Source organism: Coregonus clupeaformis, unplaced genomic scaffold, assembly GCF_020615455.1.
Source record: "Coregonus clupeaformis isolate EN_2021a unplaced genomic scaffold, ASM2061545v1 scaf0642, whole genome shotgun sequence".
Lineage (NCBI taxonomy): Eukaryota > Metazoa > Chordata > Actinopteri > Salmoniformes > Salmonidae > Coregonus > Coregonus clupeaformis.
The window spans coordinates 106,465-128,662 of record NW_025534097.1 but is presented as its reverse complement, the minus strand read 5'-3'; the positions used below and the strand labels follow the sequence as shown (position 1 = coordinate 128,662).

Here is a 22,198-nt window from a genome sequence, read left to right as displayed (position 1 = left end):
CAATACTACAACCGACTGTGTGATGAGAAAACCTCAAGAAAATGGAGCAATCTAGCAAAAGTGATACTGGCTCAGATGATTATCTTCAACAGGAAAAGAGAGGGAGAGGTGTCAAAGATGTCTATGGCAACATTTCACTCCAGGGACAAATCCCCACTTAACAAAGATGTTGCAGTGGCGCTAACAGAGGTTGAGAGACTGCTCTGTGCGCATTTTGAATGCATCAAAACCTGTGGGAAGCGTGGCAGGAAGGTGCCTGTATTCCTCACTCCAGTGATGGTGGAATCTTTAGAGCTGCTTATCAAAGAGCGGTGCTCATGTGGAGTGAGCGAAGGTAATATCTACTTATTTGCCAGGCCAGGATATGATACACATTTTCGGGGGAATGACTGCATCCGCGTCTATGCCAAACAATGTGGTGCCAAGTTACCTGAAGCATTGTCATCAACTAAACTATGAAAACAGGTTGCCACCCTCTCCAGAGTGTTAAATCTCAATGATACAGAACAGGACCAGTTTGCTGACTTCTTGGGTCACGACATTCGGATTCATCGAAAGTTCTACCGTCTTCCAGAGGGAACGCTTCAGTTGGCAAAAATAAGTAAAATACTGATGGCGTGTGAACAGGGCAGATTGGCAGAGTTCAAGGGGAAAACTCTGGATCAAATAACCATCAGTCCCAGTGGTAAGTTTACCCCCAGTGTTTAGTTTAATGGCAAAATGTTTACACTTTGATTTGTTTTGCGCAGATTTAGCTTGCCTCAATTTACCATTCTTCCTTTGGCTGTCTTTTACAAACTGTTATGTCTGAAGAAATGGATGCTGCAGCCCAGGGACGGCTTGTTCAATAGGGCGATATGGGCGACGCACTGCCAAACGGGAAAAGGAAGGGATTTTTTTTCTAATCAATTATATCACGGCAACAGCAGTTATCAGTGTTCACGTCTGATCTGCCAGCCACTAAATGTCAAATCAGGCTAAAGTCGTGCTTCAAATGGCCCCGCCCGTTTTTGGGGCGATTTCAGTCAAGTTGAAAATCGCCCAGAAGTCTCTCATAGCCTGTCATGTAAAATCTATTTTTTTCACATTTCAAAGCTTTCAATACATTCTCTATGGGTGTCTGTGGGCTTGCACTTACGCGCTTTCGTCATGCGTGACGTAACGTTGAACGTAACTAAGACAATGGCGGCTAGAAGCGTCTCTGTTGCGACCTGCAGTGCGGCGTTATTTTATGTTTTTAATTTGTAGACTTAGTTTACAAACATTCTGCCAACCATGGATTTCCAGTGGTTGGTTTTGGACTGATCTTGTTGATCGTGTACATACCCGCTACGAACGGACTAAATAATGAAAACGCTGCTGGCAGCTGAATCCCAATACAGCTGGGAGACTTGGCTGGATGAGTCCCGGACAGAGAAGTGGAGCCGCCACCTTCACCCTGGTCAGAGCGGACCGCGATCCTGGTAAGAGAGCGACTCTGTACCCCGACATTGAACTGCTTTCTGTGTCATTACGACCTTACTATCAATTCAATTCAATTTAAGGGCTTTATTGGCATGGGAAACATGTGTTAACATTGCCAAAGCAAGGGAAGTAGATAGTAAACAAAAGTGAAATAAACAATAAATATTAACAGTAAACATTACACTCAGAAGTTTCAAAAGAATAAAGACATTTCAAATGTCATATTATGTATATATACAGTGTTGTTACAATGTGCAAATAGTTAAAGTACAAATGGGAAAATAAATAAACATAAATATGGGTTGTATTTACAATGGTGTTTGTTCTTCACTGGTTGCCCTTTTCTTGTGGCAACAGGTCACAAATCTTGCAGCTGTGATGGCACACTGTGGTTTTTCACCCAGTAGATAAGGGGAGTTTATCAAAATTGGGTTTGTTTTCGAATTCTTTGTGGATCGCTGTAATCTGAGGGAAATATGTGTCTCTAATATGGTCATACATTTGGCAGGAGGTTAGGAAGTGCAGCTCAGTTTCCACCTCATTTTGTGGGCAGTGTGCACATAGCCTGTCTTCTCTTGAGAGCCAGGTCTGCCTACGGCGGCCTTTCTCAATAGCAAGGCTATGGTCACTGAGTCTGTACATAGTCAAAGCTTTCATTAAGTTTGGGTCAGTCACAGTGGTCAGGTATTCTGCCACTGTGTACTCTCTGTTTAGGGCCAAATAGCATTCTAGTTTGCTCTGTTTTTTTGTTTGTTCTTTCCAATGTGTCAAGTAATTCTCTTTTTGTTTTCTCATGATTTGGTTGGGTCTAATTGTGTTGTTGTTGTTGTTGTTGTTGTTTCCTGGGGCTGTGTGGGGTCTGTTTGTGTTTGTGAACAGAGGCCCAGGACAAGCTTACTTAGGGGACTCTTCTCCAAGTTCATCTCTCTGTAGGTGATGGCTTTGTTATGGAAGGTTTGGGAATCGCTTCCTTTTAAGTGGTTACTATCTGCCCCGTGAGTTCCCCCAATTGTTTGTTACCGTTGTGTACTGTTGATAATCACAAGTTTACTGGAGAACTGAGACCAAGTAGAGACTTTGGACAGGGTGGATATGGTATAATAAAGGCAGTTTATTCAGAGGTAAAGATATCTGGAATCGCGTGCACGGACTCGTGCACGTGTGTAGGTCACCTAAATCATCAGAAAAATTGCCCCTCCTGAGAATTTTTTCAGGAGCCGCCACTGCTGCAGCCACTGATTGCGCATCAGAGAGTGACTCTGAGAGAGAGGAGTCGTCTGAAAAATGCTATAAAGGAAATCTGACAGGTATGCCTATACCTTATATATACACATGGACCTATTCTTAATTACAATGTACTGTTCAAAAATGACATGTTTTCCACTGATATTTTCCAGGAGAGATGTCAGCAATTCAGGCCAAAAGGCCAATGACCAAGGAAAAGCTGGGACAAAAGAGAGGCCCACACGGTAAGCATATTTCCTGCTGCCTTCATTCAGTGCATTTTCACTCTGGCAAAAAATGCTGACTCTTATTTGTTATGCACTGATTTAACTTGCCTCAATTTACCATTCTTCCTTTGGCTGTCTTTTACAAACTGTTATGTCTGAAGAAATGGATGCTGCAGCCACTGATTGCGCATCAGAGAGTGACTCTGAGAGAGAGGAGTCGTCTGAAAAATCCTATAAAGGAAATCTGACAGGTATGCCTATACCTTATATACACATGGACCTATTCTTAATTACAATGTACTGTTCAAAAATGACATGTTTTCCACTGATATTTTCCAGGAGAGATGTCAGCAATTCGGGCCAAACAGCCAATGACCAAGGGAAAGCTGGGACAAAAGAGAGGCTCACACGGTAAGCATGTTTCCTGCTGCCTTCATTCAGTGCATTTTCACTCTGTAGTGTCAACTTATGGCTGTACTGTGCTGGTCCAGATCAATTCTGTCTTCATCAGTTAGTGTATTTCCAACCATGCCAGCACAGAACGGTTGAGTTTGGATTGTACACAAGTCAAGACATTAGATCTGGAATTAGTGTGTCAGGATAGATGATAACACAGAAGGATTACCACACTTTATATTGTTTTTCTTGGAGGTAGGGAACTTGATTGAATACTTATTGCTTTTATTAGAAGGTTTACATTGCAAACAGATTGTTGGGCTTAGATTCCATACAGATTGAGTCTGCCTTGATATCAGCATTGCACATTCTTCTCTCACACGCTTATCTATGTAGTTATTTAGTTAGGATTGTTAGCTTAACTTCATCACACTCTGAATATATATCTGCAACCTTGTAGAGTTAATAGAAAGAGAGGTTCAAGTTCATTGTAGTCAACCTTTTAATAAAAAATAAAAAAATGTGTGGCATAATGTAGTCATGTATAATGCAATCTCTTTCCAAAGGTGCCAAAGGAACAAAAGGGTATTGGTCGACAATAGAGGTGGATGCAGTTGAAGATTCCTTGATGAATTTTATCCGAATGGGAAAAACGCCTGGAAAACAAGACTGTGAGAAATGCATTGCTGCTTCTCCCCAAGCACTAGTAAACAGGGACTGGAGAGCGGTGAAGTCCTATGTAAACAACAGAATAATTGCAGATCAGAGAAAATAAGTGTAGACTAGGGTTCTGCTCTATCCAGATTTTCATTTCTTATATAGTAGCTAGCAACTGAATGTCACTTTTGTTTTCTTTGTGATCTTGGGTTTCTTAGCCTGTATTACATTGGAGAAATTAAGGTTCTTAAATGGTTATTCCTTAGTTCTTAAGGTTCCTGAGAGAACTCGGTTCTGCTTTATTTGAAGTTCTTATGAATGTTTCATATATACAGTTGAAGTCAGAAGTTTAAATACACCTTAGCCAAATACATTTAAACTCAGTTTTTTACAATTCTTGACATTTAATCCTAGTAAAAATTCCCTGTCTTAGGTCAGTTAGGATCACCCTTTTATTTTAAGAATGTGAAATGTCAGAATAATAGTTGAGAGAATGATTTATTTCAGCTTTCATTTATTTCATCACATTCCCAGTGGGTCAGAAGTTTAGATCGTACCAAATACTAATTGAGTGTATTGCCTTTAAATTGTTTTAACGTTTCGGGTAGCCTTCCACAAGCTTCCCACAATAATTTGGGTGAATTTTGGCCCATTCCTCCTGACAGAGCTGGTGTAACTGAGTCAGGTTTGTAGGCCTCCTTGCTCGCACACGCTTTTTCAGTTCTGCCCACAAATATTCTATAGGATTGAGGTCAGGGCTTTGTGATGGCCACTCCAATACCTTGACATTGTTGTCCTTAAGCCATTTTGCCACAATTTTGGAAGTATGCTTGGGGTCATTGTCCATTTCGAAGACCCATTTGCGACCAAGCTTTAACTTCCTGACTGATGTCTTGAGATGTTGTTGGTGTTCTTCGGCTTGCAAGCGTCCCCCCTTTTCCTCCAAACATAACGATGGTCATTATGGCCAAACAGTTATATTTTTGTTTCATCAGACCAGAGGACATTTCTCCAAAAAGTACGATCTTTGTCCCCATGTGCAGTTGCAAACCGTAGTCTGACTTTTTTATGGTGGTTTTGGAGCAGTGGCTTCTTCCTTGCTGAGCGGCCTTTCAGGTTATGTCGATATAGGACTCGTTTTACTGTGGATATAGATACTTTTGTACCTGTTTCCTCCAGAATCTTCACAAGGTCCTTTGCTGTTGTTCTGGGATTGATTTGCACTTTCCGCACCAAAGTACGTTCATCTCTAGGAGACAGAACGCGTCTCCTTCCTGAGCGGTATGACGGCTGCGTGGTCCCATGGTGTTAATACTTGCGTACTATTGTTTGTACAGATGAACGTGGTACCTTCAGGCGTTTGAATATTGCTCCCAAGGATGCAATTTTCTTTTCTTCTGAGGTCTTGGCTGATTTATTTTGATTTTCCCATGATGTCCAGCAAAGAGGCACTGAGTTTGAAGGTAGGCCTTGAAATACATCCACAGGTACACCTCCAATTGACTCAAATGATGTCAATTAGCCTATCAGAAGCTTCTAAAGCCATGACATCCTTTTCTGGAATTTTCCAAGCTGTTTAAAGGCACAGTCAATCCAGGTATGTAAACTTCTGACCCACTGGAATTGTGATACAGTGAATTATAAGTGAAATAATCTGTCTGTAAACAATTGTTGGAAAAATTACTTGTGTCATGCACAAAGTAGATGTCCTAACCGACTTGCCAAAACTATAGTTTGTTAACAAGACATTTGTGGAGTGGTTGAAAAATTAGTTTGAATGACTCCAACCTAAGTGTATGTAAACTTCCAACTTCAACTGTATATCAAATACTACCACACGTCAAAGTAAATCAATTTAATATACACCATCACAATTTTTTTTTGTTTTTTTATTTAGGCAGGTCTTAATTTTTATAAAAAAAATGTCTTTCAAAATAACAGAATAGCATATTTTGAGTTTAGTTATGTTACTGGGCTTAGTTAGCCAAAGCTCGACTTCAAGTTCAATCTGCCATCAAGTCGAAACGGTCCTATGCCAATATGTTTTCACTGTGGTGACGGAAAAGGGATATGGCTTGAAAACGTTATCTCAATCCAGGGATGGAAGGTGTCGCTGTATTCCTAATTGTCCCATTATCCAAGCCTCGAAATCAAGAAGATTGAAATAAAATACTGCTAGTTTTTAATTAACTGCCTTTTTCATCAGCATGCTAGGTTACTAGCATGCTAAAGTAGCTTATTAGATTCCACAACACTTCTGGCAGCAACTCACCCCAATGCTAGACGTCAAATTTTAATGGAATCCATTTTGTCTTATACTTCCTTGTGTTGTGTACTTCTTTTACTATTCCATGATTTAGGTTATTTTTTGCCATTGGTGGAGAGGTACTGTCTACTGATGTGACCAGCTTATGGGGAATTACAAGTCATTTATAAACATTAATTTACATTTACATTTTAGTCATTTATTATCCAGAGCGATTTACAGTTAGTGAGTGCATACATTTTCATACTTTATAAAGTATATATAGTGAACACTTTAGATTAGGGGGTATTAGTGAGACACTGAGGTATTAGTAAGTGCATGTACTCACATTTATAAATGCACTCATTAACAATGAATAAATACACCCTTCATGACATTTATAAATATGTATATAAATGGTAAGTCAAACCATTAATCAACCATTAACAAATGCCTTATAAATAATCTTATGAGTTGACAATAACTCCTTTATAACTGGTTTATAGTACATTAGTAGTACATTATTAATCATTTACAAATTGTGTACATACTATAATCAAACACCTTATTAATGACCTTATAAATCATTAATAAATCATTTAAAATAATGTTTATAAATGTGTCAATAACTATTTATAGATTTCTTATTGACATTTACAAATGTAGGAATAATGATTAATAAATGGTAAGTAAACTTTACAAACAGTTTATAAATGGTTTATTAAGGGACCTTAATATAAAGTGTTACTGAACATTTTGATCCATCGATGAGACTTCATCAATACAAACCATTATCATTTGTCTCCTAACTCATATATCTCTATGACCTGTCACTGATGTTCTCTGTTTGTCCTTCCTCAGCCACCGTAACACTGCGGTGAGATGCTGCACTGCTCAGCACCTGGAGAGACTGGCTGAGGTCATTGGGGCGGCTCGTCTCCTGTCAGGGAAGAAAGAACTCACTGACCGTTTCTTGATTGCCGTCAGTAAACTGGCTGTGGACCCTGCACAGGAAGTCAGGTGGGAAGTTCATCCTGTATAGTTGCTTGCTTAAACATAATGGCCGGCTTAAACTAAGGCTGGGATTCAATCCATGGCACGCTATAGCACTAGACCACCGACAATGCAGCTTTTAAAGGTTATTTATACTTGAGTCGACATCTGCAGCGTTTACCACGATTACGAATTGAAATTGCCTTTAAAAGCCACATTGTCAGCTGTCTAGAGCATCTACGCTAAAGGGTGCCATGGATTGAATTGTGGCCTCAACTAAACCCATCTAAAGACAGAACGTCTTGAAGAACATGAAGTAGCGGAAGCGCTATTCCAAAACAACCACAGGTGCTCTTGGAGGGGAATAGTAATTGAAAACCAAAAGGAAAAATTATAAACACAAATAGATGCTACTTGGCATAGAATAATCCAAGTCCAGGCACTCATGTGGGTTTGAAAGTTAAAAAAGCCAAAGGCTTAGCCTAGCCAAAGGCTTTTGCCAAAAGCTTTTACCTTTAAAACCCACACGAGTGCCTGGACTTTGACTTCTTATGTCACGTTGCACCTATTTGTGGATATAATTTTTCCTTTTTGCTTTTCATTTAAAGACAGAAAGTCTTTATGTCAACCCCTTTCAAACATCAAACAGATCCTAATACACTTTACAAATTGAACACAGTCAATCTTCAGACACAACAACCAGACACCAACCAGACAAAATAACCACACAACTGTAGACAACACTTGGATGACCTGGGTGACCCCAAACTGATTATCAACATAGTTGCCATTTGGGTTGTGTTTGTTAGGGCACAAAACTTTTTAAAACATTTAGCAATGGAAAAAATAGTCAGTACCTGATTCAGTTTCCTTCCTTTTATTTGGTGCCTAATGAAAACAACCCTACTTGAACACAATGGTTGGCCTGAGCCAAGCGCTGTGCAGATTCGCTAAGATTTTTATAATAACGAACGGTTAATGACCAGTTGTTAGATAGTTGAGATGATTTGTAGATCAGGTAATGCAGTGCATTACTCAAACCGACCCTCTTGCAAATTCTACCTAATGTCTTATTTTGATGGGATAGTTTTTCTCAGGTTGCCATCAATTGTGTACTGTTTTTAATCACAGACAGCAGAAATTGTTTGATCTGTCGCACGTTTAAGATGATATAAATATCTTTGTCCACAGGCATCATGGTCGCAATATCTTGAAAAATATGGCCACCTATAGCGACTTTGCTAAAATGTGGGACAAATTTGCTCCGAAGAAAGAGCGAGAATCCTTGAGGGAGGTCATCTCAAAGCTTAACCTCAAAGCAAGGTACATTCTCTCTGGATGAGTGGAAGAAGTATGACAAATGAGTTGATATGATTACAGAAATCCAATCCCACTGGGCACAGACGTCAGTTCAATGTCTAGTTTTGATTTACATTTGGGAAATCAACCAAAATGTGAAATCAACCAAAAATGGACGACATTAACTTACGTTGATTACTTCTTGAAAATGTAATCAGGTTCACCGTCATCACATAGATTTTTTTGTTGTTGAAATGATGTGGAAACAACGTTGATTCAACCAGTTTTGGCCCAGTGGGATGAATTTAATATACTGTAACATTCTATCTTTCTGTCTTTTCTATTTTTCAACAGGAATATCTAAATAATCCCCAACTTGACTATATATTTGTATCTAAATATTTGCACATTTCCCAACTTTACTATTACACTGGGGGAAAAAAGTATTTAGTCAGCCACCAATTGTGCAAGTTCTCCCACTTAAAAAGATGAGAGAGGCCTGTAATTTTCATCATAGGTACACGTCAACTATGACAGACAAAATGAGAAAAAAAATCCAGAAAATCACATTGTAGGATATTTAATGAATTTATTTGCAAATTATGGTGGAAAATAAGTGTTTGGTCAATAACAAAAGTTTCTCAATACTTTGTTATATACCCTTTGTTGGCAATGACACGGGTCAAACGTTTTCTGTAAGTCTTCACAAGGTTTTCACACACTGTTGCAGGTATTTTGGCCCATTCCTCCATGCAGATCTCCTCTAGAGCAGTGATGTTTTGGGGCTGTCGCTGGGCAACACAGACTTTCAACTCCCTCCAAAGATTTTCTATGGGGTTGAGATCTGGAGACTGGCTAGGCCACTCCAGGACCTTGAAATGCTTCTTACGAAGCCACTCCTTCGTTGCCCGGGCGGTGTGTTTGGGATCATTGTCATGCTGAAAGACCCAGCCACGTTTCATCTTCAATGCCCTTGCTGATGGAACGAGGTTTTCACTCAAAATCTCACGATACATGGCCCCATTCATTCTTTCCTTTACACGGATCAGTCGTCCTGGTCCCTTTGCAGAAAAACAGCCCCAAAGCATGATGTTTCCACCCCCATGCTTCACAGTAGGTATTGTGTTCTTTGGATACAACTCAGCATTCTTTGTCCTCCAAACACGACGAGTTGAGTTTTTACCAAAAAGTTATATTTTGGTTTCATCTGACCATATGACATTCTCCCAATCCTCTTCTGGATCATCCAAATGCGCTCTAGCAAACTTCAGACGGGCCTGGACATTTACTGGCTTAAGCAGGGGGACACGTCTTGCACTGCAGGATTTGAGTCCCTGGCGGCGTAGTGTGTTACTGATGGTAGGCTTTGTTACTTTGGTCCCAGCTCTCTGCAGGTCATTCACTAGGTGTGGTTCTGGGATTTTTACTCACCGTTCTTGTGATCATTTTGACCCCACGGGGTGAGATCTTGCGTGGAGCCCCAGATCGAGGGAGATTATCAGTGGTCTTGTATGTCTTCCATTTCCTAATAATTGCTCCCACAGTTGATTTCTTCAAACCAAGCTGCTTACCTATTGCAGATTCAGTCTTCCCAGCCTGGTGCAGGTCTACAATTTTGTTTCTGGTGTCCTTTGACAGCTCTTTGGTCTTGGCCATAGTGGAGTTTGGAGTGTGACTGTTTGAGGTTGTGGACAGGTGTCTTTTATACTGATAACAAGTTCAAACAGGTGCCATTAATACAGGTAACAAGTGGAGGACAGAGGAGCCTCTTAAAGAAGAAGTTACAGGTCTGTGAGAGCCAAAAATCTTGCTTGTTTGTAGGTGACCAAATACTTACTTTCCACCATGATTTGCAAATAAATTCATTAAAAATCCTACAATGTGATTTTCTGGAATTTTTTTCCTCAATTTGTCTGTCATAGTTGACGTGTACCTACGATGAAAATTACAGGCCTCTCTCATCTTTTTAAGTGGGAGAACTTGCACAATTGGTGGCTGACTAAATACTTTTTTCCCCCACTGTATCCCCTCCAGTCCCCAAACTCCAATATTTTCAGAACTCGCTCGTTCTAAGAAATTTGACCCTATCATCCAAACCCCAATGTAAATGGATCTTTAAGCTGCATTGACTCCTTGTCCAAGTCCTGAATCCACTATAAGGCGATATCAACCACATTCAAAGCACTAAATGACCTTGCCTCAAAGCGCATATCTGATCTACCAGCCCAACAGTGGTCTACTGAAACTACTGACCTCTACACCATCCTCAAAACCAGCAGTCTTCTTTTGGAGCCAGATTGGTCAGTGCTCCTGTATGGCACCAACATTGTGGATTTTCATCCAATACTTATGGACTATGAGAACATTCTTTGGACAATAAAATGAGGTGAAATGGAAGCTGGCTACAGTCTCAGTTTTATCCTCCAAGACAGTGTGAGGATGTGTAACAACAATACCTATGGTTTAACTTGATGATTAGGGCCAGATTACCGAACGGGCACGCAGGGCACCTGCCCTGTGGGCCCCGACCTCCAGGGAATTTCATCATAACATCCAAAGCTAAAAGTATAGTGGATGTATATAAAAGTATGGGGACATTTTACAATTCGTGAGCTCGTTTCATAATTTGTGGCCATCTTTTATATCAATTTGTGCTCGTTTTGTAGAAATTCGTGAGCATGTTTTATATTTGGTGGGCATGTTTTATATCAATTTGTGAGCTTGTTTCAGTAATTAATGGGCACGTTCTATATTACATGGGCACAATTTCAAATAAAATCTAATTTGTGTCAACTCCCGGGCTCTGTAACTTGCTCAGAATGACCTTACTTGAATTTATCAAGTTCCTTCAGACATAGAAATGTGATAAAGTGCTTACCTTGAGTGAGAAACACAGTAGCAAGCTTACAGAGGTAGACAGGACTCCAGTCATGTCATACTGAAAAACACCACTAGCTGGCGGACACACCATTTGCATAGATGGGACTACCCAAGAATTTAGGTGAGAAAATTTAAAGAAAGGGAAAGGGGGATAGCTAGTCAGAGCACAAGTGGAAAAGCGTAGTCACTGGTGGGGATAAAAAATAATGTTTGCTTCTTTCTTTCTGTTTGATTATCATTGGATTTGGGCTTTGTTGCCCTTGTTTACAGTGACCTAAATTATGCTCAAGTAAAAGATGGTGCCTCACAAACACGACCATCCAGAGTTTCTACCATTGGTTTCTACATCCAGCTTCTAATGGTGCATTTCCATACAAGATTTACACCATAGTGTTTTATCCATCGCTCCGGCAGACCTGCTCTCACTTCGGGCCAAGGCAAGGCCCTGTGTTCTTTTCACCTGTCATTTACATAACAATGGCTAACTGTGAACTTTAACACCTTCTCACAATGCAACAGACTTGAATGATGCAGAGGTTGTTGATTCCCTCGCCATAAGTCTTTAGAGCTGACATTAACATAAAACACAGTTGACACCCTGGCGTGGTGGTAATTATATATGGAAAAGCACCAGTAGAGGGAGCCATATCCCAATTTATGTTCCTGGATCCACAAATCTATCAGCTAGGATCTAAATTCCTACAAGGTCTCACAGTCTCACATCAGAATTAGACGTTCATCCATGTTTCTCAAACTTCAAATTTCAAAGTTGTTCCAAACGTAACATTTCAAAGTGTTTAAGGTTAAGTTTAGGCGTTAACTCTGGATTATAAGGTTAGGGTTAAGTTTAGGTATGAACTCCGAAATGTTAAGGTTAGGCATTAACTCCGAATGGTTAAGGTAAGGGTAAGGTTTGGGATAGGCTTAAAACAAGAATATCAAAAACTACTTTCTATCGCTGGATTCAACCATGAAACCTTTGGAATCAGAGGCAGATGCTTATCCCCATCCACAATGTTCTAGCAAAACCCGAAACTTACTTAAAGGTAACAGCGCTCACTGTTGCCCCTAGTGGCCGGTTTCCACGTCATCTCCCAACATTCTCAGCCATAGATTGACGTCGAATACTGACTTGTATCACGGGTGATCTGCCTGCACAACTCTGATTCCATTCCAGTCTGGCTCAGCTCAGCGAATTTAGTAATTGGACATTTGAAAACGTAGCTAATGCAATTCAATGATATTGTTGTTTCCTGAACTGAGTGAACTCATTAACTGCATTTGACTTCATTTTCAGAGTTAATTGAGTTGAAATGGAATGAAGGTCAACCCTGCTAACCATGGTCCTTCACTGTAAAGTCTAGACCTTTCCCATCAAAACCCCAAGCCCCCATCCTTGTCTACAGTGTCTTCAGAAAGTATTCATACCCCTTGACTTTTTCCACATTTTGTTGTGTTACTGCCTGAATTCAAAATGGATTAAATATATATTTTTCTCTGACCCAGCTAAACACAATACCCCATAATGAAAAGCGAAAACATGTTTTAAGAAATGTTTGCAAATTTATTGAAAATTAAATACAGAAATATCTCATTTACATAAGTATTCACACCCTTGAGTCAATACTTTGTAGACGCACCTTTGGCAGCGATTACAGCTGTGAGTCTTTCTGGGTAAGTCTCTAAGAGCTTTCCACACCTGGATTGTGCAACATTTGCCCATTATTCTTTTCAATATTCTTCAAGCTCTATACCAGGCGGTGTCAGAGGAAGGCCCTAAAAATTGTCACAGCCACCCAAGTCATAGACTGTTGTCTCTGCTACCGCACAGTAAGCAGTCCCGGAGCGCCAAGTCTGGGGCCAAAAGGCTCCTTAACAGCTTCTACCCCTAAGCCATAATATTGCAGTTAACAGTTAATCAAATGGCTACCTGGACTATTTGCATTGACCCTTTATTTTATTCTGATTTATTCTTATTTTTTGCACTGACTGTCTTGCACAGGCTCGATATACACTCACTGGACTCTAACCACACACTCACACATACTACACTGACACTCCAAAACACACACACACACACACACACACACACACACACACACACACACACACACACACACACACACACACACACACACACACACACACACACACACACACACACACACACACACACACACACACACACACACACACACCACACATACACACTCACACATACTACACTGACACTCCAAAACACACACTTCTCAACCAAATGTTAGGCAACTGTTGTGAAAAAGGTATCGAGATTGTCAGCTACCACTTCCTTGTCAAACATGATTTCCCCATCAAGACCCAACTTTTGCAATTCGTTTTCTGTTTTCTGGTTGTGAACTTATCTACTGCTCATCTCTACAATGCACTATAAAGGCATTTATACATAATGGTGTTGTTGCTTTTAACAAACAAATAATTAGGTCACCTTTGATTCAAAATTATGGGACGATAAACAAATAATATCTACATTGTAATACATTATTTTTATTGAAATGACTTCATAAAGACTGGAAAAGATGTAAGTTATTTTATCTCAGCATGTCTACAGATTCTCCCTTCTCCCTGTTTTTGTTTGCTTGGGAATGTTGATACTGGAGACTGTTATCAGAAGAAACTGCGTAACCTAGCATTTATAGCGGCTACGAAATGCATTGCCATTAATTGGAAGGTTGGTTATCCTCCAACAATGTCACAATGGATGGCAGAAATGTTAAGTTATGTATCACTAGATTTTATTTATTACCAGATTAAAGGTATACTGTGCAACTTTCATAAGGTCTGGATGCCTTATATGGAATACTGTACGACGAAAGAGTCTGTATTGAAAACATGTCCACGTCAGTGGAGATACTTATTTAGGCAATCACTAGCTGCTAGGCTGCTCAGTCCTGGCCCTTACATATGGTTGGTTGTCACTCTGGCATTGGCCTAACACAACTGAAACCAATAATGAATGTTTCACTAAGATCCTAAAGCTGAGTGGGATGTGTTGGGTTGGGGTGCTGCAGGGTGGTGGACCCTGTCGTGGAAATTCTAACCAGAAAGGAAGAGACTGTAGATTCTTGGGGGTATGATATTTGTGCATTTATAACTTTCTCACTCATCATTATTCACGATTCATTCAGTATTATCCACATTCATTCATAGCATCCACATTCACGTAGAAGTGTTTAGAAACATATTCCCCCCCAAAAGAAAATCTACCAGCCAATCAGATTTTTTACCAGCCAAAATAAAGGATGAGCATGCTTTGTGATGTTTCTAAAACAATAAATGTATTACTAGTAAGAAGTAATATGGTATACTGTTTAATTTCATTAAAACATTTCTGACCTGAGTCTTTTATCCAAAATATCACAGATGAGACAAAAAATGTCACCTGCCCCTTTAAAGGCGGGAGGTTACCATGGTAAAGTGACTGAGTCATTTTTGTGCCTGTGAGTAGTGGTGCACAACTCCAGGATTTTTGGAGTCGACTCCGACTCCTGTGATTGGAGTCGAAAGGAGTCGACTCTTGCTCAACTCCCAAAACACGCTGAAACGAATGCGCACACACATACACACCATCTCATTATTGCAGTCCTACTAGGAAGACTACATTTGCATTCTAGAATACTGACATGAGCATGATGCTGCCTATTTGCCTGTAAAATGCCTATTTTGTTTGACTATAGAAAGAAGATGTGTAGGAAGTAGAATATTTCAGTGATATCCCATGGGATGATGCGGCGCACTCTACTCTGAAAAGCCTATTCTATACCATAATATAGCCCTATTCGTGCGGGTATTACTAGAGACGTTGGTTTTGTACTTATTATCCAAGCATGTGCATTATTCCAGAGGACGATTCACACAGGATGAGTTTTTCCAAACTGCCCCCTGTTCTTTTAAATTAATCTTTTTTTAATGAATTGAATCTTATGACGGATGCCTGGAAGATTTTATTGTAAGCGTGAAGATATTTCAACGGCATGTCTAGACAATAATAGGCTACACTGATAACTCGTGCGTGGCTGCCAAATGTAGGCCTATAGGTCTCCCCATAATATTTAAATTGATAAAGTGTGATCATAATCATTATTTTAGCAATCCATCCATGGTAGACGTCCTTCCTAATAACAATGCCCCACATCCTGCTGATTTGAGCTGGTGAACCGTATTTGCACTTGACTGTGTTTATGGATGAGAAAGTGAACTTGCCATTTCCAAAAGGTTTAGCGGGGATGCTGCTTTGAGATCTATTGCCTAGGACAGGGCTCTCTTACCCTGTTCGTGGAAACCTAACATCCTGTAGGTTTTCACTCAAACCCTAATCTAGCGCATCTGATTCAATAATTAGCTGGTTGATAAGCTGAATCAGGTTAGTTACAACTGGGGTTGTCGGATCACCCCCTCAAGCTGAACCTCGGCAAGACGGAGCTGCTCTTCCTCCCGGGGAAGGACTGCCCGCTCCATGATCTCGCCATCACGGTTGACAACTCCATTGTGTCCTCCTCCCAGAGTGCAAAGAACCCTGGCGTGACCCTGGACTATACCCTGTTGTTCTCCGCTAACATCAAAGCGGTGACCCGATCCTGCAGGTTCATGCTCTACAACATTCGCAGAGTACGACCCTACCTTACACAGAAAGCGGCACAGGTCCTAATCCAGGCACTTGTCATCTCCCGTCTGGATTACTGCAACTCGCTGTTGGCTGGGCTCCCTGCCTGTGCCATTAAACCCCTTCAACTTATCCAGAACGCTGCAGCCTGTCTGGTGTTCAACCTTCCCAAGTTATCTCATGCCACCCCGCTCCTCCGCACACTCCACTGGCTTCCAGTTGAGGCTCGCATCTACTACAAGACCATGGTGCTTGCCTACGGAGCTGTGAGGGGAACGGCACCTCCTTACCTTCAGGCTCTGATCAGACCCTACACCCAAACGAGGGTACTACGTTCATCCACCTCTGGCCTGCTAGCTCCCCTACCTCTACGGAAGCACAGTTCCCGCTCAGCCCAGTCAAAGCTATTCGCTGCTCTGGCACCCCAATGGTGGAACAAGCTCCCCCACGACACCAGGACAGTGGAGTCACTCACCACCTTCCGGAGACACTTGAAACCCTACCTCTTTAAAGAATACCTGGAATAGTATAAAAGTAATCCTTCTTCCCCCACCCCCCATAAAAAATTAAATAAAAATAAAAGTGGTTGTCCCACTTGCGATCATAAGTTGAATGCACCAATTTGTAAGTCGCTCTGGATAAGAGCGTCTGCTAAATCATGTAAATGTGAATGTAAATGTTGGAGCAAAAACCTACAGGAAGGTAGCTCTGTCACGATTCAGACAGACGACCAGAGGACCACAATTGCGTCACACCAGAAAGTTTATTAAACTTAAGGGAAAAGGGAAGTAGGGAGTGAATGAAGGCTCCAGGGGTAACAGGGATCCCGTCCAATGCGCTGGGTCTGTGCCCCCCAGTGGCAGCGATGCGTCCCTATGAAGCCGGTGGTGGGTGGTCCAGAAGTCCTGGGGGGAGACACAGACACAACAGGGCGGAATGAAACCAGGCAGCAGTACAGTTCAAGGGAAATCCAAAATACGTAGTAGCAAGGCAGAAGGCTGGTCAGAGTTACCGGGATTGAAGAGTAGTCAGGAGTCGTAATGGCAGAAGCAGGTCTGGATCTCCTGAGGCAGAAGAGTATCCAAAAACAGGCAGGTCCGGGGTCACAAAACCAGGGTGAGCCAGAAGCGCGAGCAAACAGGTTCCGGGTGTGAGCTTTGCAGACGATCTGACACCGGAGAGCTGAAAGACAGGGCCTTAAATACTGGGAGAGGTTAGTGGGTAATGCAGCGCAGCTGGCAGAGTAATTAGAGCCGAGCAGAGCAGGGACAGGTGGAGCTAGTTAGGCTGAGTAGAGAGAGGAGGTGAGCAGAGTGGAAGATAGTGGAAACAAATTAAGGTGGTAACCCGGTGGAGTGAGAGGGCTCATGACAGAACCCCCCAAGGGACGGCCCCAGAAGTCCCAAGAGCAACACCACGCCGGGCGGAGGAGGGGAGCCGGAGGAGGGCTAGAACTCCTCCGAACGGTCCCGAGTGAACGTCCTCATCCTCGGAGGAAGCCGGAGGGCCGTGGTCGGGAGATGGGACAGGTCCCGAGACAGGATCAGGCACAGGACAGGAAGCCGAGCGGGCCGGACGGTTAGGGACCCCTCTGGGGCGGCCCCTACGGATTGCAGGTTGATCCGGATGCCGTTGGTGGAAAGCGGTGATGAGAGTCCTATCCACAATCCGACTAGCTGGCACCCAGGTCCTTTCCTCAGGTCCATAGCCCTCCCAGTCAATGAGGTACTGGAGACCCCTACCCCTCCGTCTGGACCGAAGCAGGCGGCGGACGGTGTAAACCAGACCACCATCGACTGAGCCGTGGAGGAGGAGGACCAGGCGCAGCAGGGACCAGCGGACTCTCATGGATGGGCTTAATCTTAGACACATGGAAAGTGGGGTGCACCCTCAGGGAATTAGGCAGTTGGAGCCGGACAGCAGTTGGGCTAATCACTCTTATGATAGGGAATGGGCCAATGAACCGAGGTGCCAGCTTCTGCGACTCCACCCTGAGTGGCAGGTTCTTCGATGACAACCACACCCTTTGACCAACATGGTAGGTGGGAGCAGGAATTCTCCGACGGTTGGCCCCGGTAGTGTAGCTGGCAACGGACCTGAGGAGTGTGGCTCGGGCTTGTGACCAGGTGCGGCGACATCGACGGGCAAAAGCAAGTGCAGATGGGCAAGTAACCTCCTCCTCCTGGCTGGCAAATAGAGGAGGCTGGTATCCATAAACACATTGGAAAGGGGACATACCGATGGCAGAGCAGGTCAGAGAATTGTGTGCGTACTCCACCCATGTCAATTGCTGCGACCAGGAGTGGGGTTGCGTGAAGTCATGCATCGCAGTGCCTTCTCGAGCTCCTGATTAGCCCGCTCTGACTGCCCATTGGATTGGGGATGGAATCCGGAAGTCAGACTGACTGTGGCTCCCAGCAGGTGACAGAACTCCTTCCAAAAAGCGGAGGAGAATTGTGGACCACGGTCAGAAACAACATCCCTTGGCAGTCCGTGGATCCGGAAGACGTGTTCCAGGACCACCTGGGCGGTCTCCTTGGCGGTTGGGAGCTTGGGGAGGGGAATGAAGTGTGCCATCTTGCTGAAACGGTCAACGATGGTGAGAATGACGGTCATGCCCCTTGAAGGGGGCAGCCCCGTGACAAAGTCAAGGGCGATGTGAGACCAGGGACGTCTGGGCACAGGCAGGGGCTGCAGCAATCCGGCTGGGGGCTGGCAGGACGACTTGTGTTGGTTGCAGATGGGGCAGGCTTGGACGAATTCCCGTACATCCTTCCTCAGAGAGGGCCACCAGAACCTCTGGGCGAGCAGGTTGTAAGTGCGGGTGGAGCCAGGGTGACAAGCTAGGCGGGAGTCATGTCCCCCACTGAATGACCTGGGACCTCAGGTCTTCGGGGACAAAAGGCGGTCAGCTGGGCAAGTGCTGGGACCTGGCTGGTTACGGAGAGCCTCCAGCACCTGTTCCTCAACAGCCCAGGTCAGAGCTGCAACGATGCAGGGACTTGGCAGAATCGACACAGGGTCCTTGGAGGGGGTGTCATCCTTCTGGAATTGACGGGAGAGGGCGTCTGGCTTGGTGTTGCGTGATCCAGGCCGGTATGACAGAGTGAAATTAAACCTGGTGAAGAACAGGGCCCAGCGGGACTGCCTGGAGTTCAACCGTTTGGCCGTGCGGATGTACTCCAAGTTCTTATGATCGGTCCAAACGAGAAATGGAATGGTGGACCCCTCCAGCCAGTGACGCCACTCCTCCAAGGCAAGCTTCACAGCCAGCAGCTCACGGTTCCCTATGTCGTAATTGCACTCAGAGGGGGACAACCGACGTGAGAAAAAGGCACAGGGATGGAGCTTCCTATCCTCCGCCAGCCCACTGAGAAATCACAGCACCAACTCCCACATCCGAGGCGTCCACCTCCACAATGAATTGCCGGTCCACATCAGGCATCTGGAGGATGGGAGCGGAGGTGAACCTCACCTTGAGGGTACTGAAGGCTTTGTCGGCTGCTGGGGTCCAGGTGAAGGGTTGCTTGGTGCTGGTTAGAGCAGTGAGAGGGGCAGCAACGGTACTGTAGTTCCGGATAAACTTCCTATAGAAGTTAGCAAACCCCAGAAACTGTTGCAGCTTCTTTCTGTTCTCCGGAACTGGCCATGAAGTGACTGCTGATACTTTGGCAGGATCCATTTGGATACTTCCTTCTGCCACTATGTACCCCAGGAAGGCCACTGTCTTGACGTGAAACTCACATTTCTCTGCCTTGGCGTAGAGGGAATTCTCCAGAAGACGATGAAGGACTTGCTGGACATGGCGGGTGTGTTCAGACAGGTCTCTGGAGTAAATTAAGATGTCATCCAGGTAAACGAAGACAAACTTGTTTAACATGTCCCGCAGTACATCATTCACTAGAGCCTGGAACACAGCAGGAGCATTGGTGAGGCCAAAAGGCATAACCAGATACTCGTAGTGGCCTGTTGGTGTATTGAATGCGGTTTTCCATTCATCTCCCTCCCCGGATCCGCACTAGGTGGTAAGCGTTTCTGAGATCCAACTTGGTAAAAACAGTGGCTCCCTGGAGCAACTCAAAAGCAGAGGTGAGCAGAGGCAGAGGGTAACGGTTCTTCACTGTGATGTCGTTGAGTCCCCTGTAGTCGATGCAGGGGCGAAGAGATCCGTCCTTCTTCCCCACAAAGAAGAAGCCAGCACCAGCAGGAGATGAAGATGAACGGATTAATCCTGCGGACAGAGAGCCATTGATGTAGTCCTCCATGGACTTTCTTTCAGGAGCAGACAACGAATAAAGACGACCCCTTGGAGGAGCTGTTCCAGGGAGGAGGTCGATGGCACAGTCGTACGGTCGGTGAGGGGGCAGAGATGTGGCTCTTGCTTTGTTAAACACCTCTCTGAGACCATGGTAGCATTCTGGGACATTGGAGAGGTCAGGAGCGGAGTTAGTAGGTACTGGCCGAGGGGGTAGTGCGGCAGCAAGCAGGCAGGTTCGGTGGCAGTCCTCTCCCCACTCCCTGATCACCCCGGTCACCCAGTCGAGCTGAGGGTTGTGCCGGGCGGAGCCATGGGTAACCCAGGATGAGGGGTTGGCCTGGAGAGGGGAGCAGGTGAAACTGGATAGTTTCTTGATGGTTTCCGGACAGACCCATCGAGACCGGGGCCGTGACATGAGTGACCGATCCGAGTAAGTGTCCGTCCAGTGCCCGGGCAGGAATAGGAGGTGTCAAACGGAGGTTCTCCAGTCCCAGTTGGCGTGCCAGCTTGATGTCCATTATGTTGGCTTCGGCGCCAGAATCCACCAGAGCAGCCAGGGTGTGAGTTGAGTCAGAGAGGCGGAGGTGAACTTGCAGCAGGGGTTTGCGGTCGGAGGACTGGATGGTCATTGAACTCAACCGGACTCCCCCTACGCCCGGTGAGCTTCGGCCCTTTAAAGGGCAGGTTACCACACGATGTCCATCACCTCCACAATAGAGGCAGAGGTTTGAGGTGAAGCGGCGCTGGCGCTCTGCAGGAGTGAGGGAGGCTCGCCCAATCTCCATAGGCTCAGACTGATCAAGCTGACCTGGGTGAGTGGCAGTAGATGACAGGAGCCCAGTCGGATCTCTCCGAATGCCGGTAGTAGGTGGACCTTGGCGCCCCCTCTCACGACGACGGGTCTGTATCCTTCTGTCGATCCTGACAGTCAGTGCGATGGCTTCATCAAGAGTGGAAGGCAGTTCATGGGAGACCAACTCGTCCTTGATATAGTCAGCCAAACTATGGAAGAACGCGTCCACCAACGATGGTGTGTTCCAAGAACTTCGTCTAGCCAGGGTTCGGAAGTCGATGGAATGGTCTGCGACTGTACGTCTGCCTTGTCGAATACTGAACAGTTCACGAGACGCCTCTGCGGTGGGTGAATCCAGGTCAAACACCTTCAGCATCTCCTCAGCAAACAGGTCGAAGGTTGCACATGCGGGGGTTTGACGTTCGAACTCTGCTGTTCCCCAGAGTCGAGCTCGGCCCGTCAGGTGAGTGATGGCATACCCAACTTTAGCCCCCTCCGTGGCGAAGGTCCTTGGCTGCAAGGAGAACTGAAGTCGGCAGCTAGTCAGGAATGGCCGGACCTGGGTTGAATCGCCGTTGAACCGCTCGGGGTTTCCAATCTTGGGTTCGGAGCAGCGGCTGCAATGACCGGGGCAGGTAACTCGGGGGGCTGGGCTGGTGGGCAGACTGGCTGGGGTAAGGTTGGTGAGGAGTTGAATGATCATGGCGAGTTGTTGTTGCTGCTGCTGGAACTGCTGCTCATGCTCATCGGTTTCCATGTCGGGGAAAGTGTGCGCTGAGTCCATAATGGTCAGATCGTACTGTCACGATTCAGACAGACGACCAGAGGACCACAATTGCGTCACACCAGAAAGTTTATTAAACTTAAGGGAAAAGGGGAAGTAGGGAGTGAATGAAGGCTCCAGGGGTAACAGGGATCCCGTCCAATGCGCTGGGTCTGTGCCCCCCAGTGGCAGCGATGCGTCCTATGAAGCCGGTGGTGGGTGGTCCAGAAGTCCTGGGGGGAGACACAGACACAACAGGGCGGAATGAAACCAGGCAGCAGTACAGTTCAAGGGAAATCCAAAATACGTAGTAGCAAGGCAGAAGGCTGGTCAGAGTTACCGGGATTGAAGAGTAGTCAG

At 44.5% G+C, this 22,198-nt stretch overlaps 1 long non-coding RNA gene across 1 annotated transcript; it reads left to right on the top strand.

Moving 5' to 3' along the window:
* Positions 1–3,153: 3,153 nt before the first annotated feature.
* On the top strand, positions 3,154–4,038 carry LOC123485279. The gene is made up of 3 exons (XR_006658957.1): positions 3,154–3,166; positions 3,255–3,326; positions 3,878–4,038. It is a non-coding gene; the product is annotated as an uncharacterized LOC123485279 (long non-coding RNA).
* The last annotated feature ends 18,160 nt before the right edge of the window (positions 4,039–22,198 follow it).